We start from the raw sequence: 25570 nt of genomic DNA, 5'->3' as shown, positions 1-25570 counted from the left end.
GATTTTTAAGAGGATTCTGGGTGAAGGAAAACTGGTGAGAGACACTCACTTCTGCATCCTTGAAGTTTCCTGGTACTAGTATGTGAAAGTTAATCTACCACTCACACTTGTTGGTTTTAGCACCTCCAGAAATTATGGGTTCAAAGCATGAATACTTATCGAAGTATCTGAATATTGAAACCAAGCCTTCTGAAGGTGAGCCATAAAGCCACTTCAAGGCCCTAACCTCTTTATGGTCCATTCACACACAAGAAACAATATTTCATACCGCCAGCCATGGGCCCAAGCCAACCAATCCTTGCACTCACATCAGCTTACCACTTCCAGACAAGGTTCCATCACATTCGTACACCACAAGGCGGTATAAATTTGACTACATTTTACCACCTGTCAAGTAACCGCCTCCTTCTTCCTGAACATTACTGAAGGCATGCGTAAGGAACCTTTACTAATGACTCCCTTGACAGCCACCTGAGGCTCAGGAAGACATGTTTTTCATGCGCCTTGTGCACACACACTGCACTGAATCCAATTCCTTCCATTTTGTGGATGCAACTTGCGGGTGTCTGAATATGTCTTGGGAGGCCTACTCCCCAAACTGAGCGAGCATATCTGTCTTTGAAACTAAGGCAGACATGCTGGGGAATTTTCATGCTGTTCCCTAAAGAGAAGGTCATAGACAATGAAAAAGGCTAGTGTTTGTCACACAGGGCAGTCCGTGAGAACGTAGCATATGTCCCAGCCAACATTATGTGCAGTGCTGGGACTGTAATTTAAGGAGGCTGGCTTGATGTGTGGTAGGTACCCAAGGTACTTACACCTTATACCAGGTCCAGGTATCCCTTATCAGTGTTTTGCAGTCAGTGTCTAGAGGCCAGGCTCTCTAGAGGTAGCTCTGGATGAGCAGCCAAGGCTTATCTTGGAGACATGCAAAGCTCATGCAATACCACTGTTGTCACACGCAGTACTTACACATATGAAAGAAAACACTCAGTGTTACAAACATAAAGGGACTTTATTTTGGTGACACAAATACCAAAAATGCCATAGAGGCTACAGTCCCTTGAGAGGTGAGTAAAACCAAAGTTATATACACTAGTATGCAGAAATAGGCATGAAAACAGTTAGAAAACAAGCAATGTAGTGAAAATCACAATAGGGAACGTAGGAAAGTACCATCTTGCCTGGCATGTTACCCCCATTAAAACTTGTGTGTCAGTTTGTTTTTGCCTGCCTCACTGGGATCCTGCTAGCCAGGACCTCAGTGCTCATAGATTTGGCCTGAATGTGTGTTCCCTGTGTGGTGCCTAACTGTGTCACTGAGGCTCTGCTAATCAGAACCTCAGTGCTTAAGCTCTCTCTGCCTTTAAAATTGCCACTGCAGGCTAGTGACCACTTTTACTAATTCTAATTGGCACACTGGAACACCTTTACAATTCCCTAGTCTATGATACCTAGGTCCCCAGGCTATTGGGGTTCCAGGAGATCCTTATGGGCTGCAGCATTACTTTTGCCACCCATAGGGAGCTCAGACAATTCTTACACAGGACCGCCACTGCAGCCTGAGTAAAATAACGTCCATGTTATTTCACAGCCATTTTACACTGCAATTAAGTAACTTATAAGTCACCTATATGTCTAACCCTCACTTGGTGAAGGTTAGGTGCAAATTTACTAAGTGTGAGGGCACCCTGGCTTCACAATGGTAACTCTGAATATGGCCATGTAACATGTCTAAGATCATGGAATTGTCCCCCCATGCCAAATCTGGTATTGGGGTGCCAATCCCATGCATTCCCTGGCCTCCAGCATGGACCCCTGGTACTGCCAAACCAGGTCTCTGGGGTTTTCACTGCAGCTACTGCTGCCAACCCACAGACAAACTTCTGCCCTCCTGGGGTCTGGGCACCCAGTCTCAGGAAGGCAGAACAAAGAGGAAATGCTTTGAAAGGCACAGATGGTGCCCTCCTTGCATAAGCCAGCCTACACCGGTTCAGGGATCCCTCAGCACCTGCTCTAGTGTTAAACTGGACAAAGGAAAGGGGAGTGACCACTCCCCTGTCCATCACCACCCCAGGGGTGGTACCCAGAGCTCCTCCAGTGTGTCCCAGACCTCTTCCATCTTGAATCCAGAGGTGTGAGGGCACAATGGAGGCCTCTGAGTGGCCAGTGCCAGCAGGTGACAACAGAGACCCCTCCTGATAGGTGCTTACCTTTTTCTGTAGCCAATCCTCCTCTGAGGGCTATTTAGGGTCTCTCCTGTGGGTATCTCATCAGATAACGAATACAAGAGCTCACCAAAGTTCCTCTGCACTTCTCTCTTTGACTTCTGACAAGGATCAACTGCTGACTTCTCCAGGACACCTGCAAAACTGCAACAAAGTAGCAAGAAGACTACCAGCAACATTGTAGCGCCTCATCTTGTCGGATTTCTCGACTGTTTCCTGGTGGTGCATGCTCTGAGGGCTGTCTGCCTTCACCCTGCACTGGAAGCCAAGAATAAATCTCCTGTGGGTCGACGGAATCTTCCCCCTGCCAACGCAGGCACCGGTCCTCTGGGTCCCCTCTCCTGCTGACGAGCGTGGTCCCTGGAACACAGGAGCTGGGTCCATGTGACCCCGACAGTCCAGTGGTCCATCTGTCCAAATTTGGTGGAGGTAAGTCCTTGCCTTGCCATGCCAGACAGTAATCCTGTGTACTGCGTGAACTGCAGCTGCTAGGGCTTCTGTGCACTTTTGCAAGGAATCCTTTGTGCACAGATAGCCCAGGTCCCCAGCACTCCTTCCTGCATTGCTCAACTCGCTGAGTTGACCACCGGCTTCGTGGGACCCTCTTTTGTAGCGTTGAGATGACCATCATGATAAGTTTTCTTGAACCCATGTTAAAGTACTTCTGCGGGTGCTGCCTGCTTCTGCATGGGCTCTCTGTGTTGCTGTGCGCCCCCTCTGTCTCCTCCTCCAAGTGGTGACCTCCTGGTCCTTCCTGGGCCCGGGCAGCACCCTTTTTCTTTAAACCACAACCTTTGCAGCTAGGAAGGCTTGTTTGAGGTCTTTCTGCATAGAAACAACTCTGCATCCTCCAGCACGTCGTGGGACATCTTCTGTGGAAAGGGGAAGTTCCTGGCATCATCCGTTGTTTGCAGAATCTTCAGCTTCTTCCACCCAGAGGCAGCCATTTTGAACCTTCATCCGAGGTTTAGTGGGCTCCTGCCCCCCTGGACACTTTCGTGACTCTTGGACTTGGTCCCCTTCCTCTACAGGTCCTCGGGTCCAAGAATCCGTCTTCAGTGCTTTGCAGTCAGTAGTGATCTTTGCAGAATCTCCTATCATGACTTTAGTGTGTTTCTTTGGAAGTAGGGTCACTTTACTCCTACTTTTCAGGGTCTTGGGGTGGGGTATCTTGGACACCCTTAATGTTTTCTTACACTCCCAGCGACTCTCTACACACTGCACTAGTCCTGGGGTCCCTAAGTGGTTCGCATTCCACTTTTTAGTATATGGTTTGTGTTGCCCGTAGGCCGATTGCATCCTATTGTATTCTACAGTGTTTACACTACTTTTCTAACTGTTTACTTACCTGATTTTGGTTTGTGTGTATATTTTGTGTATTTTACTTACCTCCTAAGGGAGTACATCCTCTGAGATATTTTTGGCACATTGTCATTAAAAAAAAGTACCTTTATTTTTAGTAACTCTGAGTATTGTGATTCTTATTATATAGTACCTATATGATATAAGTGGTATAGTAGGAGCTTTGCATGTCTCCTAGTTCAGCCTAAACTGCTCTGCTATAGCTATCTCTATCAGTCTAAGCTGCTAGAACACTACTAATCTACTAATAAGGGGAAACTGGCACAAGGTGTAAGTACCATCAGGTACCCACTATAAGCCAGGCCAGCCTCCTACAGGGAATAATGGCCCTAGGGGGGCACAGACCGTATACTAAAAAAATTGAATGAGTTGGTCCCCCACCTAGGTAATTGGAGTGTGTAGAGGGGAGCTGAGAGTACTAGGAAAGTCCAAAGGTAAGTAGCACAACACACCCCAGCGACCAGGAAAGGAAGAGTGAATCGCTGTAAATTCCCCAGAACACCCACTTTGAAAAGAATAATAATAATGCAAAGCCCAGAAGAGACATGCAGGACACCAACAGTGGATTCCTGGACAAGAGAACCTGTGGAAGAAGGGAGCAAGTCCAGCAACCACAGCAGATTCCAGGAAGGGCAGGAGCCCCTACCCACCAGACTGAAGGTGCAAGAGATGAATCCACAGTGAAGAAGGAGAGTCAGCACTGCACCCAAGAAGACGGGGTCGAGTTCCTGGAGAATGCAGGTGATGTCCCACACCGGAAGGAAGATTTCAGTCAGGTTTCTGGTTTCGGATTTCATCCGGCCTTGGCACATGCAAAACTTGCAGTTGGCGGAAAGTGGTGCTGCCGTGGACCAGAAAGGACCAGGTGGACTCTACCCTTGAGGTGGAATCAGAGGGGGCCCTCGTCGACACAGATAGCCCACAAAAGCACAGGCAGCACCCACAGGAGTCCCACAGGACGAGGACACAGAAGTCGAAGAAGAAGCCCAAGCAGCACTACAAAAAGGAGTCCGAATCTGCTGGAAAACCACATAGGGGGCTGTACGTCACAGGATGGAGTAGTGGGGGCTGGAGCTTCAAGATGCCTGAAGATCCCTTGGAAAGGATGAAAACAGGCCTTGGCAGCTGCAAATGGCACTGTGCACAGGGTGCTGCCCTGCATGGGAAGGCAAAGGCTTACCTCCACCCACTTTGGACAGCTGAAAGAGAGGACCATCGTGACAACTTCAGTCCAAGACCCGTGTTGCAGGATCCACGCAGCTCAGCAGGAGAAGGGATCCACGCAGCAGTCGTCATTTCAGTTGGTGCCTGCAGATGCAGGACAGTGGCTCCTTCACTCCAAAGGAGGTTCCTTCTTCTTTCTTGTGCAGGCTGAAGACGGGCTGTCCTCAGAGGATGCATAAGCAGGGAAATGTTGCAGTTGCTGGAAGGAGCCATGGATACAATGTTGCAGGCAGTGTCTTGCTTCTTTGTTGCAGCTTGTTGGGTCCTGGAGCGTCCAGATACAGTTTCTTCCATCAGAAGTCAAAGTAGAGGTTGCAGAGGAATCCTGCTGGAGTCTTGCAAACCAAATCTGAGGACCCACCCCAGAGGAGGACCCTATATAGCCCAAAGAGGGGGCTTGGTCACCTAACCAGGTAAGTACCTATCAGAGGGTACCTCTGATGTCACCTGCCTGGCGAGGCTCCTCAAATGGTCCCAGAGTTACCCGCCAACCCTGGAATCAAGATGGCAGAACCCATGGACCCTTTGGAGGAGCTCTGAGCACCACCCCTAAGGTGTTGATGAACAGGGCAGTGGTCACTCCCCTTTCCATTGTCCAGTTTCGTGCCAGAGAAGCCTGGAAAACCCTGTAAGACTGGTGATGGCAATGCTGGGGGTCCTTTAAGGAGCCCCCAGAGTGCATCGGACTCATACTTCCTATTCTTGCAACAGTATTGAGGTATGATTCCAACATGTTTGACTCCAAACATGCCCAGGTTCGGAGTTACCACTATATAGTGGACATAGGTAGTGACCTATGTCCAGTACATGCATAAAATGGCGTCCCCACACTCAGGACAATGGAACTGGAGTTCATGGGGGCACCTATGATAGTGCAGGGGTGCCCTCACACACAGGTACCTGCACCCTGCCCTCTGGGCTGAGAGGGCCTGCATAAGGGGTGACTTACAGTGACCTGGTGCAGTGACCTGTAGTGAAAACAGGTGCATGCACCTGGTTCACGCAGACTGCAATGGCAGGCCTGCAGAACCCTTTGCAGGTGCTCCCTATGGGTGGCAGAATAACTGCTGCAGCCCATAGGGATCCCCATGCAACCCCAGTGCCCTGGGTACCTAGGTACCATATACTAGGGACTTACGTGGGTGGACCAGTATGCCAATTGAGGGAAGAAAAGGTTACCAGCAATGAAATTTAAAGGAGAGAGCAAAATCACTGGGGTCCTGGTTAGCAGGATCCCAGTGATCACAGTCAAACACACTGACAAACAGGCCAAAAGTGGGGTAACCAAGCAAAAAAGAGGCTACTTTCTTACAGCAATGCACTTCTCATACAGCAAATTGAACATCTACTAATTTCTAATGGATGATGAACATGGCAACCAGGTCAAACACTAACCCATATGGGTCATTGTCATTCAGTGCTGGTTTTGGCACCAATGGGTTTGAATCCATCGGTGTAGAAGATGTGCATTTTTACTACCTTTACTATCGGCCTTCTACCTGTGCAATATCCCTGTCAAAGCACACATACCATAAGCTTTCCTTACCCGTTCATGTCTCTGTCCTCATCAGGGTCCTAACTAATCCTGTATGTAGGAAGCTGGCCTGGTGTATGGTGGGTACCCAAGGTACTTACACCTCATACAGGTCCAGGTATCCCCTCTTAGTGAAGTGCAGGCAGTGTCTAGAAGGCAGGCTCTCTAGAAGTAGTTGTGAATAAGCAGCCAAGGCTTAACTAGGAGCCATGCAAAGCTCATGCAATACCACTGTGGGCACACAGCACTTACACACATGAAAGAAAACACTCAGTTGTACAACAATAAAGGTACTTTTTGGAACACAATGCCTCAAAGTACTAGAAGGGTAACTGTAATGATGCAATCCACACAGTTGTGTAGTAAAAAAAGGTTATCTTTATTCACTAGCAGCACAGTACTCCTTCTTCCAAGTCTTCTCTATTCTTAATGACCTAACTATTCTGGTCCTATGTTCTACATGCTATTAGATATTTCTATACTAGAAGTTCTACAATATTAGTACTCCTAAATAACCTAAATCTAAAGTATGATAATATACAACAGTAACCCTCCAACAGGAGGTAAGTAAAACACTATGGGGGTCATTCCAACTTTGGCGGGCGGCGGAGGCCGTCCGCCAAAGTAACCCCGTCGAAAGACCGCACTGCGGTCAAAAGACGGCGGGGGTCATTTCGACTTTCCCGCTGGGCCGGCGGGCGACCGCCAAAAGGGCGCCCGCCGGCCCAGCGGGAAAGACCCTGCAACAATGAAGCCGGCTCCGAATGGATTGCAGGGGTGCGACGGGTGCAGTAGCTTAATGGGGCCCTGTTAGGGGGCCACTGCACTGCCCATGCCACAACACCCGTTCCCGCCAGCCTGGTTCTGGCGGTGTCAACCGCCAGAACCAGGCTGGCGGGAAGGGGGTCGGAATCCCCATGGCATGGAGGATTCCCTGGGCCAGGGGAAAACCGGCGGGAAACCGCCGGTTCCCCTTTTCTGACCGCGGCTTTACCGCCACGGTCAGAATGGCCCTGGAAGCACCGCCAGCCTGTTGGTGGTGCTTCCGTGGTCCCCGGCTCTGGCGGTCATGGACCGCCAGGGTCGGAATGACCCCCTATATATGTATATATATATATATATATATATATATAAATATATATATATATATATATATATATATACATTAGTAAACAGTAATAGACATAGAAAAGGTTAGAAAACAGTGCACATAGCAATAACCGATAGTGACCGTAGGGGGAGCACAAACCATATACTAAAAAAAACGGAATGCGAACACAGCACCCCCACATAGGTAAGTGGAGTGTACAAAAGGGAGCTGGGAGTACTAGAAAACCACAGAGGTAAGTAACACAGTACCCCTCCACTGACCAGGAAAGCAGGAGTAAATCAAAGGAATGTCCCCAAACCACCCAAAAGGAAGGAAAGGAAGAAAATAAAACACCCAGACAAGAATGCAAGAAATCAGTGCTGGATTCCTGAAGAAGAGGACCTGTGGAGAGAGGTACCAAGTCTAAAAGTCACAGTGGAGTCCAGGAGGAGTAAGAGCTACTACCCACCCAGCTGTACTTGCAGGAGTTGGTCGACAGTGAAGAAGAACAGGTCAGCACTGCAGTCCTGGAGCAGGAGAAGAGTTCCTGATGGATGCAGAAGATATCCCTCGCTGGAGTAAAGATTGCAGACGGTTGTCGGTGCAGGAATTCCACCAACAAGACTTGGCAAAGACAAACTCACGGTTGGTGGTGCTGCCGGGAACCAGTAAGTCCCAGGAGGACTCAACCCTGGAGGGGGAGTCACAGAGGACCATCTGCGTCACAGAGAGTCCATAGGAGCAGAGGCAGCAGCCACATAAGTCTCATAGGATGGGGACACAGAAGTCGGAGAAGGAGCCCATGTAGCACTACAGAAAGGGATCCACGTCGCAGGAGAACTATGCAGAGGGCTGTGCATCGCAGGAAGGAGTGCTGGGAACTGGAGCTACATGTTGCCTGAAGATCCATTGGAAGAGATGAAAAAAAGCCTTGACAGCTGCAAGAGATGCGGTGCAGCTGCGTGGGAAGGCAGGGGCTTACCTCTGCCAAAGTTGGACAGCTGGCAAAGAGGACCAAGAGGACTACTCTGAACCACTAGCCATGATGCAGGATCCAGGTAGCCGGGCTCATTCCAGCAGGTGCCTGCTGATGCAGGGGAGTGACTCCCTCACTCCAAGGGAGATTACTTCTCTCTTCTAGTGCAGACTGAAGCCACGCCACCCTCAGTGTATGCACAGCCGGTGATAATGTTGCAATTGCTGGCAGGAGCTCTGGAAACAATGTTGCAGAAGAGTTCTTCTACTTGAAAGCAGCTTGTCGGGTCCTGGAGGTTCCAGCCGCAGTTCCAGAGGCCAGAAGTCAAAGTAGAGGTTGCAGAGGAGTCCTACTGGAATCATGCAAGCCGCATCGGAGAACCCACCCAAGAGAGACTCTAAATGGCCCTGAAAGGGGGATTGGTCACATAGCCAGGTAGGCACCTTTCAGGAGGGGGCTCTGACGTCAACTGTCTGGCCTGACCACTCGGATGCTCCTGCAGTTCTCTGCCAACCGTGGAAACAAGATGGTGGGACCCAGGGACGCATTGGAGGAGCTCTGAGCACCACCCTTTGGGTGGTGATGGACAGGGGAGTAGTCACACCCCTTTACAGTGTCCGGTTGCACACCAGAGCACGGACTGCGGGTCCCTGAACCGGTGTGGTCTGGTTTATGCATGGAGGACAGCAAATGTGCCCTTCAAAGCATACCAGTGGCTTGGGGAGGTTACCCTTCCCAAGCCAGTCACACCTTTTTCCAAAGGAAGAGGGTGTTCCCTCTCTCCCAAGGGAAATCCTTTGTTCTGCCTTCCTGGGCTTGATTATATTAAGCAGCAGGAGGACAGAAACCTGTCTGAGGGGTGTCAGCAGCTTGGGCTGCCCAGAAAACCCTTAAAACTGGTGGTAGCAATGCTGGGGGTCCTATAAGGAGCCCCCATAGTGCATTGAATCAACTTCCAATACTTGCAGCAGTGTTGGGGTATGAATCCAACATATTTGATTCCAAACGTGCCCAGATTCAGAGTTACCCTTATGTAGCTAGACATAGGTAGTGACCTATGTCCAGTACACGTGTAAAATGACGCCCGTGCTCACAAAGTCTAGGAAAATGGGCCTGAGTTTGTGGGGGCACCTCTGCTAGTGCAGGGATGCTCTCACACACAGGTACCTGCAGACTGCTTTCTGGGCTGAGAGGGCCTACCATAGTGGTGTCTTACGGTGACCTGGTACAGTGACCTGGTAGTGAAAGGGTGCATGCACCTTTTCACGCAAGCTGCAAGGACAGGCCTGCAGAACACTTTGGGACATATTTAAACTCTGTTTGCACCGAATTTGCATCATTTTTTTAATGCAAATCCAGCGCAAACTTAACTCCATATTTATATTTTGACGCTAGATCCATCTAGCATCAAAATATTGGTTCTAACTTCATTTTTTTACAGTGAAAACCTACATTGCGTCAATGAGTTGCAAGGTAGGCGTTCCCAGGCAAAAAAAGACTTTAAAGCCTTAGCGCCTTATTTATCCTCACGTGCAAAAACCAGGCACGGTAGGAGGAGGGCCTAAAATAATGCCACTAAGCCTGCTTAGTGCCATTATTTAACGCCTGGGTCAGGGCAGGCGTTAGGGGATCGGTGGGCTCATTTCCATGGTTGAAGATCATGGAAGCAGCCCACAGGCACCCTTCCCTGCCCCCAGGGACATCCCCACCCACCCCTACCCACACCTGGAGAACACCTAAGGATGAGGGGGACCCATCCCAGGTAAGTCCAGTCAAGTTTTTTTTTTTTAAGTGCCATGGGTGGGGGGGCTAACTTGGGACCCCCTACATGGCACTGTGCCCAATGGCCAAGTCCAGAGACATAAGTCCCCTAGGCATGGCCATTAGGCAGGGGGGCATGATTCCTGTCTTTACTAAGACAGACGTCATGTCCATGGGGTTGTGTGTCAAAAAATTATGCTAGTCAGGTTAGAGTCATTTTTCTGACTCTAACCTTACTAGCACCATTCTTTGATGTGCAACCTACTGTTTCCTCTACGCCTCCCCCACTCGGTTAGCGTCATTTATTATGACGCCAACCAGGCCTTACCACCGGCTAGCGCCATTGCTTAAATATGACGCCCGACGGCGCCAGGAATGGCAGTAAACTTTTTGCGTCAAAAAGTATAAATCAGGGCCCTTATATGGGCTCCATATAGGAGGCAAAATAAATGTTGCAGCCCGTAGAGATCCCCTGGTATACCAATGCCGTGAGTATCCATGTACCATATACTAGGGACTTACATGGAGGTACCAGTATGCCAAATGTGGGAAGAAAAATGGTTCAAGTTACCAAGTTTGTAGGAGAGAGCATAATCAATGGGGTCCTGGTTATCAGGATCCCAGTGAACACAGTCAAAGACACTGACAAACAGGCAAAACGTGTGGCTAACCATGCTAGATTACACTGCCTAATTGCCAAGTGAACCTATATTAATGCTTTCTGCCATTAGCTACTTGAAGCTCAAGAAAACATGTCTTTCATGCACCATCAGCGCACTTACTGTGCTAAACCGAACTCCTTGCAGTTTATGGATGCAAGTTGGGGGTGTCCGAGGATGCCTTGGGAGGCCTATTCCTCGAACTGAGCGAGCATATCTAACATTGAAACTAAGGCCCTCATTACAACCCTGGTGGCCGGTGTTAAAGCACCAGTAATACCGCCAACAGGCCAGTGGTAAAAAAAATTGAATCACGACCACCACAGAAAACATAGCAGATAAGTTGCTAAACGGAATTATTCTGGGATTCGCTTGTAAGGAATACTTATGATATAGGACCCATCTACATATATGTTTAGGTAAGAGCATGGCTCATTTGCACGTGTTTTTTAGTAGCAAGGGACATCACTAGTGTACGGGGTCAGCTCATATTCAGTAAATAAGAGCGATTTAAGTAAGTTTCATTTTTTTGATACTTATTCACTAATTCTTATATCCTAACACCATGTTCACCTTTCACTCAAGAATGGGTGACATAGTATCTAATAATAATATATGATGTTTGATACCTAAGGGTATGATATTCTCACATTTTGGGAATTAAGGTGCACTGAGAACTAACATATGTCTGCATCCCACCATTGTGTTCACATTTTATTCCACAACTTTTCCATTAATTTTTTATATTCCTTTCATATATTTTCTTCACCCCTTTTTTACATTTTCTCATATATTTTTTCATGTCCATACACTGGTGGAGGTCTCTCCTTTTTAATTAGGAAATATGGATACACATATAATAATAGGTACCTATATAATTTACAGCCCTGATTAAGTCATTGGGAAACTCCCGGACGAAACACGTGTTGGCTATCAATTTGGATGCCGCTGCTAAAATTTAAATAATAAGCTATATCATCCTTTGAAGAATATGATTGAACCTTGATTTGAGAAAATCTGGACTGGCTATCAATTTGGATGCGGCTGCTAAAGTTTAAATAATAAGCTATATCATCTTTTGAAGAATATGATTGAACCTTGATTAGAGAAATCTGGACTTGGACTTTGGATCATAGCAATCTTGGAACAACAGATCAATTAATTCTACTATTTGGATTTGGACAGTGATACTGTAATCGGGGATTATGTTGGAAATAATCCTATTAATTTTCAGAAATATATGACAAAACATTGCCTATGTATACTGACTCATGAGTACTATTATTTTTCATGTTATAATGAGTGCCTCTTGTACTTTATATTTGCAATAGTGCTTTTAGCATCTATCAAGACCTTTTGGGTGTGGTCTTTCAAGAGTGCACCATTTCGAGATTCGACATTCTTCGTTAATATTCACCTCGCTACCCAGAGCGCCTGGTTTTCTCCCCAGTACAATACACCCACACGTAGTTAGAGTATAAGACAAATGGGTAGCGGCCGCTAGGGTGAGGTTAAACAAGATGGATAGAGTGAAACTAGCAGAAGAACTATTTAATAATGTTGCACAAGGGAATACATTATTTAATCTGAATATAAACTCTAATCACTCGCGTAAGGAGGGCTTAAGGAGTAAATTTATTACATTTGAAAAATTAAGAAAGAACAAACTCTCAAAATGGTGCGATGGGGCAACATTAAAACAATATGTGAAGCTCAATCGTATCCCAAGGGGATTACGCTCCCAAATTTTTCCTACATATGATGACTTGGACCCAGATTTACTGACTCTTTGGGACAAAGAAATAACCTCTAGTTCATTGAAACTTATGGATATTCTTATTACTAATTCCGAAAGGAAGGTTTCTAAATTACAAAAAGAAATTGCCACACTCGAGATAGAAATTAAGGAGCTTAACCTTCCCGAGGCTACAGAGAAAAATTACAAAATCCTAGAGGAGATTCTCTCCTCATTTCAACAAGAAATTACTCAGCGAAAGGCAAGAAAATTAAGAAGGGATGAAAGGGATTACGAATCAGGAAGAGTATTTACTTTTGCTCGAAAATATGATCATTTGGCACAATCGAATCTCACTAGGCAAGTATCACAGTCTTCTATTAACTCAGGTTCCACATCCATTAGTGCTCAGATTTCCAGTGACAGCGACATTGAAGGTGGTGGGGGAAGTGTACCACAAAGTAAACAGCCTGGTAGTGGTGGTTTTTTACAAGAACTTATGAGAATAAAGCAAAGCAATCGCGATCTGAACCGAAGAAACAATATTCAGGAGGACCAGAAGGGGTAGACGAGGGGGGAAACATAAGGGAAAAAACAGGCATGAAAACAAGATCCTGGGACAAGAGGGTATAAACCAAAGCACAACTGACTCTATAAATGTTGTTAACCTATCCAGTTTGACTCTCACATCTGATATGAGGACATTGTTGGAAAAGGGCCTTAATTTTTGCCCCACTGATCGAGGAGATGTAAATAAGTTGAAAATAGATTTATTTAAATTTGTTTGCAAACTTAAACTGAAGAAACATTTCTCGCTTTATCAATCTGATATACAGAATCAAGACAATGTAATTCAGAGTTTAGATTTAAATGAATTTTCAATTAAAGATATTCAAGACACAGCAACATTACTATCTATCTCTGAACATGAGGAATTTCCAATTATTTTCTCTCAGGTGGTAAATGATCTTGACATCACGCATAATATCAGTATAAGTAGTGGTCTTAAAAGTAAGTCCTAATGGGTTCCTAAGCTTATTGGTAATAATAAGTTAGACATGTTATTTGATTAAGTGTGTAGAGATTTGGATAAAGCTAAGCCACATTTCTCAGGTTCGAACCTGAGTCATGGTGAAAAAATGGCCCTGAAGGATTTACGACAGAATAAAGAAATTATCATCAGACCAGCAGATAAAGGGGGCAATGTAGTGATAATGAATATAAATGACTATGAGATGGAAATTGCTTCTCAATTAGAGGATAAATGTTGTTATGAGAAACTTACATATAACCCAATTCCGGGATCGATCAACTGTATACAGAAGAAATTGAAGGATTGGTACGAATCGAAATTACTGGATAAAGATGAATACCAATATTTGTTGAATGCCCGGCCAAGATATCCATGTATTTACACTTTACTGAAAATATATAAAGCATTACCATTCCCCCCAGGAAGACCTATTATTTCAGGGATCTCAGGACCTACAGAAAAAATATCTGAATTTGTAGATGTTTTCCTCCAACCCATCGTCAATAATTTACCATCATTCATTAAGAATACTACACACATCCTGAGTATTCTAAGTGATTTTGAATGGGATACTAACATGACACTTGTCACCTTAGATGTGGTTGCTTTATACACGTGTATAAAACATGATTCAGGTTTGAAGGCCGTTGAGGCATTTCTTAATAGAAAATCGATCACGTTGTGGCAACACACAAGAATGATACTAGATATGATAGAGTTAATTTTGAATAACAACTTTTTTCTGTTCAAGAGAGACTGGTACAGACAGAAACAAGGTGTGGCAATGGGCTCGAGATTCTCCCCCTTTTACGCAAACCTATTTATGGGTTGGTTTGAGGAGAGGTGGGTCTGGGGCCCAGAGGCCGCCAAGTGGCACTCGGACATATTGTACTGGGGTTGTTATATCGACGATTGTCTTATGATTTGGACAGGAGGTGTGGAACAACTTACTGAATTTTGCAAATACCTTAATGCAAATGATATGAATGTTCAATTTACTTACCAGCACAGCAATACTAGCATTGACTTTTTGGATGTACAACTATATATTGAACACAATAGTATTCAAAGCAGGTTGTATAGGAAGTCCACTGCCTGTAATTCTATCTTACATGCAGCAAGTGCCCACCCCTACCATCAGATTTCTGCGATACCATATGGTGAAATGGTTAGAGCTAGGTGCAACTATAGTAAGGACGAAGAGTTTGAGACATGCATTGAAGATACGTGTAAGCGCTTTGAACAAAGGGGATACCACAAGCAGCTTATTAGTAAATCAAAACAGAGAGTTAAAAAAATCCAAAGGGAATATACATTGAAGCCTAGGGTACATGACAACCAAATAGAGCAAGGAAAAGTTAGATTAATAACAGACTACACACAGAATTCAAAAACATTACGTATGCTTGTATTTAGACATTGGCATATTCTGTTGCAGGACGAATCCTTAAAGGGTATTGTCGGTGCTAAACCGGAAATTACATTTCGTAGAGGTCTTAAGTCTGAGTTATCCCCTAGATCTCAATAAGGGAAACTGGCTGTCCAGCCACACAATAGGCTTTCGGAACTGTGGGCATTGTGGATTATGTAAATGGGCAAGCCGTAAAAGGATAAAATTTAGTGATAATTTGGGAAAGACCTTTAGGATCGCAACACATATTATCTGTGGTACCCCGTTTGTGATATATATGGTGCTTTGTAAATGTAACCAGTACTATGTGGGGAGTACAATTCGTACACTAAGGGCTAGGATAGGTGAGCATGCCAGGGCACTTGCACGTGAGGATTGTAGATATCCTTTAGTAGCACATATAATATCATGTGAAGTTCAAGGACCTTACAAATCGTTTGAGTTTTTTGGTATTGAGCATGTAGGAATTGATCCTAGAGGATGTAATAGAGAGTTGATACTAAGGAGGAAAGAGGCCATGTGGATATTACGATTGAAGGCAGTTGAGACAGGTTTAAATACGGATAGGGAACTTGAATACTTTCTTGGTGACTAGGGAAAACATATTTTACATCTTAACAGTATTCAGCAGTGGTAACTTATCTCAATATTGTCAATATGATATTTGACTAAATTTTATCATTAATATAAATTCATATAAATCTTGTAAACTGACATCATTTGGGTATATTGAGATTCTGGTCTAATGTGAAATGTAATTCACCTTAACTAATGTTTCTACTGTTCAATGATAGCACGTACTGGCGATGAAATTTGATTTTCTGTTAAAGTAGTGTACATCCAATTTTGTGATCCATGCTTTGTATTTGGTAGGATTATTAACGAAATGATGCAATGTAACAACCTTTGCATCCAATTACATTATGAAGTTTAGATATATAATCTCTGGGGATATATTATTCAAATATTACTTTTATATTACTGTTTTTCTTTAAAACTATTTACTAATCTTCACTGTAGATGGTTTGTTGTTTTACACTCATTGCTAATAACACATAAAATTCTAATTTCGGTTGGTATTTGAATTTTATTTACGACATCTCGTTTTAATATGAACACTCCTATTAGGGTATATATTACAATGCTCTCTCCAGGTCTTTATTTAATAGTTTACTATTGAAGATATAATCATTTGAAGATAGTCGGTATATAAGGTAGTTCCTCTCTTTTTTTGACCATTGTTATAGGTCTTTGTGAGACTCCCTCCAAGATGGCCACCAGTATTGTAGTCCTTTCTTTATGGTTACTTTTTACATTCCTGTCTGGAAGATGTGATTCACTCTAAAGATGGGCGCCATAACTCTTGGTCCTTCTTTTATTTTTACCATTGTTATAGGTCTTTGTGAGACTCCCTCCAAGATGGCCGACAGTATTGTAGTCCTTTCTTTATGGTTACTTTTTACATTCCTGTCTGGAAGATGTGATTCACTCTAAAGATGGCCGCCATAACTCTTGGTCCTTCTTTTGTTTTTATTTCAGTTTTGATACTTTATCCCTCCAAGATGGCCGCCAATATTGTAGTCCTTTCTTTATGGTTACTTTTTACATTTCTGTTTGGAAGATGTGATTCACTCTAAAGATGGCCGCCATAACTCTTGGTCCTTCTTTTATTTTTATTTCGTCTGTGGTCTCAAATAAGGAACCCAGACATGAACACTCGAGTTTTGATACTTCATCGATACACACGCGTACTCGCGCTTCACGTTTTGACTCATTGGAAGGTGGATTGATATAACTGATATCAGGTAAGCTACATGCTTTAGGTATAAGTTTATTCAAGATTTCAGGATAGGACAAAGTAGTAATGTTTTTTTTAAAAAGGGACTTAGGAGAGAGATATGATTACGATATACTTATATACTTGGCCTATTTTATTTATATTGGAGGAATTTATTTAATAGGGCATGTTAATTTTGATAAGAACTCTGATTAGATAAAGATGGGATTTTAGGGTTCACTATGGTTCTGATTTGTTACTTGATATTGGTTTGATTGGACGTGTTTGATAGTTATATTTAAATTTTTTTACATAGCAGATAAGTTGCTTAACGGAATTATTCTGGGATTCGCTTGTAAGGAATACTTATGATATAGGACCCATCTACATATATGTTTAGGTAAGAGCATGGCTCATTTGCGCGTGTTTTTTAGTAGCAAGGGACATCACTAGGGTACGGGGTCAGCTCATATTCAGTAAATAAGAGCGATTTAAGTAAGTTTCATTTTTTTGATACTTATTCACTAATTCTTATATCCTAACACCATGTTCACCTTTCACTCAAGAATGGGTGACATAGTATCTAATAATAATATATGACCTAAGGGTATGATATTCTCACATTTTGGAAATTAAGGTGCACTGAGAACTAACATATGTCTGCATCCCACCATTGTGTTCACATTTTATTCCACAACTTTTCCATTAATTTTTTATATTCCTTTCATATATTTTCTTCACCCCTTTTTTACATTTTCTCATATATTTTTTCATGTCCATACACTGGTGGAGGTCTCTCCTTTTTAATTAGGAAATATGGATACACATATAATAATAGGTACCTATATAATTTACAGCCCTGATTAAGTCATTGGGAAACTCCCGGACGAAACACGTGTTGGCTATCAATTTGGATGCCGCTGCTAAAATTTAAATAATAAGCTATATCATCCTTTGAAGAATATGATTGAACCTTGATTTGAGAAAATCTGGACTGGCTATCAATTTGGATGCGGCTGCTAAAGTTTAAATAATAAGCTATATCATCTTTTGAAGAATATGATTGAACCTTGATTAGAGAAATCTGGACTTGGACTTTGGATCATAGCAATCTTGGAACAACAGATCAATTAATTCTACTATTTGGATTTGGACAGTGATACTGTAATCGGGGATTATGTTGGAAATAATCCTATTAATTTTCAGAAATATATGACAAAACATTGCCTATGTATACTGACTCATGAGTACTATTATTTTTCATGTTATAATGAGTGCCTCTTGTACTTTATATTTGCAATAGTGCTTTTAGCATCTATCAAGACCTTTTGGGTGTGGTCTTTCAAGAGTGCACCATTTCGAGATTCGACATTCTTCGTTAATATTCACCTCGCTACCCAGAGCGCCTGGTTTTCTCCCCAGTACAATACACCCACACGTAGTTAGAGTATAAGACAAATGGGTAGCGGCCGCTAGGGTGAGGTTAAACAAGATGGATAGAGTGAAACTAGCAGAAGAACTATTTAATAATGTTGCACAAGGGAATACATTATTTAATCTGAATATAAACTCTAATCACTCGCGTAAGGAGGGCTTAAGGAGTAAATTTATTACATTTGAAAAATTAAGAAAGAACAAACTCTCAAAATGGTGCGATGGGGCAACATTAAAACAATATGTGAAGCTCAATCGTATCCCAAGGGGATTACGCTCCCAAATTTTTCCTACATATGATGACTTGGACCCAGATTTACTGACTCTTTGGGACAAAGAAATAACCTCTAGTTCATTGAAACTTATGGATATTCTTATTACTAATTCCGAAAGGAAGGTTTCTAAATTACAAAAAGAAATTGCCACACTCGAGATAGAAATTAAGGAGCTTAACCTTCCCGAGGCTACAGAGAAAAATTACAAAATCCTAGAGGAGATTCTCTCCTCATTTCAACAAGAAATTACTCAGCGAAAGGCAAGAAAATTAAGAAGGGATGAAAGGGATTACGAATCAGGAAGAGTATTTACTTTTGCTCGAAAATATGATCATTTGGCACAATCGAATCTCACTAGGCAAGTATCACAGTCTTCTATTAACTCAGGTTCCACATCCATTAGTGCTCAGATTTCCAGTGACAGCGACATTGAAGGTGGTGGGGGAAGTGTACCACAAAGTAAACAGCCTGGTAGTGGTGGTTTTTTACAAGAACTTATGAGAATAAAGCAAAGCAATCGCGATCTGAACCGAAGAAACAATATTCAGGAGGACCAGAAGGGGTAGACGAGGGGGGAAACATAAGGGAAAAAACAGGCATGAAAACAAGATCCTGGGACAAGAGGGTATAAACCAAAGCACAACTGACTCTATAAATGTTGTTAACCTATCCAGTTTGACTCTCACATCTGATATGAGGACATTGTTGGAAAAGGGCCTTAATTTTTGCCCCACTGATCGAGGAGATGTAAATAAGTTGAAAATAGATTTATTTAAATTTGTTTGCAAACTTAAACTGAAGAAACATTTCTCGCTTTATCAATCTGATATACAGAATCAAGACAATGTAATTCAGAGTTTAGATTTAAATGAATTTTCAATTAAAGATATTCAAGACACAGCAACATTACTATCTATCTCTGAACATGAGGAATTTCCAATTATTTTCTCTCAGGTGGTAAATGATCTTGACATCACGCATAATATCAGTATAAGTAGTGGTCTTAAAAGTAAGTCCTAATGGGTTCCTAAGCTTATTGGTAATAATAAGTTAGACATGTTATTTGATTAAGTGTGTAGAGATTTGGATAAAGCTAAGCCACATTTCTCAGGTTCGAACCTGAGTCATGGTGAAAAAATGGCCCTGAAGGATTTACGACAGAATAAAGAAATTATCATCAGACCAGCAGATAAAGGGGGCAATGTAGTGATAATGAATATAAATGACTATGAGATGGAAATTGCTTCTCAATTAGAGGATAAATGTTGTTATGAGAAACTTACATATAACCCAATTCCGGGATCGATCAACTGTATACAGAAGAAATTGAAGGATTGGTACGAATCGAAATTACTGGATAAAGATGAATACCAATATTTGTTGAATGCCCGGCCAAGATATCCATGTATTTACACTTTACTGAAAATATATAAAGCATTACCATTCCCCCCAGGAAGACCTATTATTTCAGGGATCTCAGGACCTACAGAAAAAATATCTGAATTTGTAGATGTTTTCCTCCAACCCATCGTCAATAATTTACCATCATTCATTAAGAATACTACACACATCCTGAGTATTCTAAGTGATTTTGAATGGGATACTAACATGACACTTGTCACCTTAGATGTGGTTGCTTTATACACGTGTATAAAACATGATTCAGGTTTGAAGGCCGTTGAGGCATTTCTTAATAGAAAATCGATCACGTTGTGGCAACACACAAGAATGATACTAGATATGATAGAGTTAATTTTGAATAACAACTTTTTTCTGTTCAAGAGAGACTGGTACAGACAGAAACAAGGTGTGGCAATGGGCTCGAGATTCTCCCCCTTTTACGCAAACCTATTTATGGGTTGGTTTGAGGAGAGGTGGGTCTGGGGCCCAGAGGCCGCCAAGTGGCACTCGGACATATTGTACTGGGGTTGTTATATCGACGATTGTCTTATGATTTGGACAGGAGGTGTGGAACAACTTACTGAATTTTGCAAATACCTTAATGCAAATGATATGAATGTTCAATTTACTTACCAGCACAGCAATACTAGCATTGACTTTTTGGATGTACAACTATATATTGAACACAATAGTATTCAAAGCAGGTTGTATAGGAAGTCCACTGCCTGTAATTCTATCTTACATGCAGCAAGTGCCCACCCCTACCATCAGATTTCTGCGATACCATATGGTGAAATGGTTAGAGCTAGGTGCAACTATAGTAAGGACGAAGAGTTTGAGACATGCATTGAAGATACGTGTAAGCGCTTTGAACAAAGGGGATACCACAAGCAGCTTATTAGTAAATCAAAACAGAGAGTTAAAAAAATCCAAAGGGAATATACATTGAAGCCTAGGGTACATGACAACCAAATAGAGCAAGGAAAAGTTAGATTAATAACAGACTACACACAGAATTCAAAAACATTACGTATGCTTGTATTTAGACATTGGCATATTCTGTTGCAGGACGAATCCTTAAAGGGTATTGTCGGTGCTAAACCGGAAATTACATTTCGTAGAGGTCTTAAGTCTGAGTTATCCCCTAGATCTCAATAAGGGAAACTGGCTGTCCAGCCACACAATAGGCTTTCGGAACTGTGGGCATTGTGGATTATGTAAATGGGCAAGCCGTAAAAGGATAAAATTTAGTGATAATTTGGGAAAGACCTTTAGGATCGCAACACATATTATCTGTGGTACCCCGTTTGTGATATATATGGTGCTTTGTAAATGTAACCAGTACTATGTGGGGAGTACAATTCGTACACTAAGGGCTAGGATAGGTGAGCATGCCAGGGCACTTGCACGTGAGGATTGTAGATATCCTTTAGTAGCACATATAATATCATGTGAAGTTCAAGGACCTTACAAATCGTTTGAGTTTTTTGGTATTGAGCATGTAGGAATTGATCCTAGAGGATGTAATAGAGAGTTGATACTAAGGAGGAAAGAGGCCATGTGGATATTACGATTGAAGGCAGTTGAGACAGGTTTAAATACGGATAGGGAACTTGAATACTTTCTTGGTGACTAGGGAAAACATATTTTACATCTTAACAGTATTCAGCAGTGGTAACTTATCTCAATATTGTCAATATGATATTTGACAAAATTTTATCATTAATATAAATTCATATAAATCTTGTAAACTGACATCATTTGGGTATATTGAGATTCTGGTCTAATGTGAAATGTAATTCACCTTAACTAATGTTTCTACTGTTCAATGATAGCACGTACTGGCGATGAAATTTGATTTTCTGTTAAAGTAGTGTACATCCAATTTTGTGATCCATGCTTTGTATTTGGTAGGATTATTAACGAAATGATGCAATGTAACAACCTTTGCATCCAATTACATTATGAAGTTTAGATATATAATCTCTGGGGATATATTATTCAAATATTACTTTTATATTACTGTTTTTCTTTAAAACTATTTACTAATCTTCACTGTAGATGGTTTGTTGTTTTACACTCATTGCTAATAACACATAAAATTCTAATTTCGGTTGGTATTTGAATTTTATTTACGACATCTCGTTTTAATATGAACACTCCTATTAGGGTATATATTACAATGCTCTCTCCAGGTCTTTATTTAATAGTTTACTATTGAAGATATAATCATTTGAAGATAGTCGGTATATAAGGTAGTTCCTCTCTTTTTTTGACCATTGTTATAGGTCTTTGTGAGACTCCCTCCAAGATGGCCACCAGTATTGTAGTCCTTTCTTTATGGTTACTTTTTACATTCCTGTCTGGAAGATGTGATTCACTCTAAAGATGGGCGCCATAACTCTTGGTCCTTCTTTTATTTTTACCATTGTTATAGGTCTTTGTGAGACTCCCTCCAAGATGGCCGACAGTATTGTAGTCCTTTCTTTATGGTTACTTTTTACATTCCTGTCTGGAAGATGTGATTCACTCTAAAGATGGCCGCCATAACTCTTGGTCCTTCTTTTGTTTTTATTTCAGTTTTGATACTTTATCCCTCCAAGATGGCCGCCAATATTGTAGTCCTTTCTTTATGGTTACTTTTTACATTTCTGTTTGGAAGATGTGATTCACTCTAAAGATGGCCGCCATAACTCTTGGTCCTTCTTTTATTTTTATTTCGTCTGTGGTCTCAAATAAGGAACCCAGACATGAACACTCGAGTTTTGATACTTCATCGATACACACGCGTACTCGCGCTTCACGTTTTGACTCATTGGAAGGTGGATTGATATAACTGATATCAGGTAAGCTACATGCTTTAGGTATAAGTTTATTCAAGATTTCAGGATAGGACAAAGTAGTAATGTTTTTTTTAAAAAGGGACTTAGGAGAGAGATATGATTACGATATACTTATATACTTGGCCTATTTTATTTATATTGGAGGAATTTATTTAATAGGGCATGTTAATTTTGATAAGAACTCTGATTAGATAAAGATGGGATTTTAGGGTTCACTATGGTTCTGATTTGTTACTTGATATTGGTTTGATTGGACGTGTTTGATAGTTATATTTAAATTTTTTTACATAGCAGATAAGTTGCTTAACGGAATTATTCTGGGATTCGCTTGTAAGGAATACTTATGATATAGGACCCATCTACATATATGTTTAGGTAAGAGCATGGCTCATTTGCGCGTGTTTTTTAGTAGCAAGGGACATCACTAGGGTACGGGGTCAGCTCATATTCAGTAAATAAGAGCGATTTAAGTAAGTTTCATTTTTTTGATACTTATTCACTAATTCTTATATCCTAACACCATGTTCACCTTTCACTCAAGAATGGGTGACATAGTATCTAATAATAATATATGACCTAAGGGTATGATATTCTCACATTTTGGAAATTAAGGTGCACTGAGAACTAACATATGTCTGCATCCCACCATTGTGTTCACATTTTATTCCACAACTTTTCCATTAATTTTTTATATTCCTTTCATATATTTTCTTCACCCCTTTTTTACATTTTCTCATATATTTTTTCATGTCCATACACTGGTGGAGGTCTCTCCTTTTTAATTAGGAAATATGGATACACATATAATAATAGGTACCTATATAATTTACAGCCCTGATTAAGTCATTGGGAAACTCCCGGACGAAACACGTGTTGGCTATCAATTTGGATGCCGCTGCTAAAATTTAAATAATAAGCTATATCATCCTTTGAAGAATATGATTGAACCTTGATTTGAGAAAATCTGGACTGGCTATCAATTTGGATGCGGCTGCTAAAGTTTAAATAATAAGCTATATCATCTTTTGAAGAATATGATTGAACCTTGATTAGAGAAATCTGGACTTGGACTTTGGATCATAGCAATCTTGGAACAACAGATCAATTAATTCTACTATTTGGATTTGGACAGTGATACTGTAATCGGGGATTATGTTGGAAATAATCCTATTAATTTTCAGAAATATATGACAAAACATTGCCTATGTATACTGACTCATGAGTACTATTATTTTTCATGTTATAATGAGTGCCTCTTGTACTTTATATTTGCAATAGTGCTTTTAGCATCTATCAAGACCTTTTGGGTGTGGTCTTTCAAGAGTGCACCATTTCGAGATTCGACATTCTTCGTTAATATTCACCTCGCTACCCAGAGCGCCTGGTTTTCTCCCCAGTACAATACACCCACACGTAGTTAGAGTATAAGACAAATGGGTAGCGGCCGCTAGGGTGAGGTTAAACAAGATGGATAGAGTGAAACTAGCAGAAGAACTATTTAATAATGTTGCACAAGGGAATACATTATTTAATCTGAATATAAACTCTAATCACTCGCGTAAGGAGGGCTTAAGGAGTAAATTTATTACATTTGAAAAATTAAGAAAGAACAAACTCTCAAAATGGTGCGATGGGGCAACATTAAAACAATATGTGAAGCTCAATCGTATCCCAAGGGGATTACGCTCCCAAATTTTTCCTACATATGATGACTTGGACCCAGATTTACTGACTCTTTGGGACAAAGAAATAACCTCTAGTTCATTGAAACTTATGGATATTCTTATTACTAATTCCGAAAGGAAGGTTTCTAAATTACAAAAAGAAATTGCCACACTCGAGATAGAAATTAAGGAGCTTAACCTTCCCGAGGCTACAGAGAAAAATTACAAAATCCTAGAGGAGATTCTCTCCTCATTTCAACAAGAAATTACTCAGCGAAAGGCAAGAAAATTAAGAAGGGATGAAAGGGATTACGAATCAGGAAGAGTATTTACTTTTGCTCGAAAATATGATCATTTGGCACAATCGAATCTCACTAGGCAAGTATCACAGTCTTCTATTAACTCAGGTTCCACATCCATTAGTGCTCAGATTTCCAGTGACAGCGACATTGAAGGTGGTGGGGGAAGTGTACCACAAAGTAAACAGCCTGGTAGTGGTGGTTTTTTACAAGAACTTATGAGAATAAAGCAAAGCAATCGCGATCTGAACCGAAGAAACAATATTCAGGAGGACCAGAAGGGGTAGACGAGGGGGGAAACATAAGGGAAAAAACAGGCATGAAAACAAGATCCTGGGACAAGAGGGTATAAACCAAAGCACAACTGACTCTATAAATGTTGTTAACCTATCCAGTTTGACTCTCACATCTGATATGAGGACATTGTTGGAAAAGGGCCTTAATTTTTGCCCCACTGATCGAGGAGATGTAAATAAGTTGAAAATAGATTTATTTAAATTTGTTTGCAAACTTAAACTGAAGAAACATTTCTCGCTTTATCAATCTGATATACAGAATCAAGACAATGTAATTCAGAGTTTAGATTTAAATGAATTTTCAATTAAAGATATTCAAGACACAGCAACATTACTATCTATCTCTGAACATGAGGAATTTCCAATTATTTTCTCTCAGGTGGTAAATGATCTTGACATCACGCATAATATCAGTATAAGTAGTGGTCTTAAAAGTAAGTCCTAATGGGTTCCTAAGCTTATTGGTAATAATAAGTTAGACATGTTATTTGATTAAGTGTGTAGAGATTTGGATAAAGCTAAGCCACATTTCTCAGGTTCGAACCTGAGTCATGGTGAAAAAATGGCC

This window comes from Pleurodeles waltl, chromosome 3_1, assembly GCF_031143425.1.
Source record: "Pleurodeles waltl isolate 20211129_DDA chromosome 3_1, aPleWal1.hap1.20221129, whole genome shotgun sequence".
Lineage (NCBI taxonomy): Eukaryota > Metazoa > Chordata > Amphibia > Caudata > Salamandridae > Pleurodeles > Pleurodeles waltl.
The sequence above is the reverse complement of the archived record's forward strand: the minus strand, read 5'-3'. Positions refer to the sequence as shown.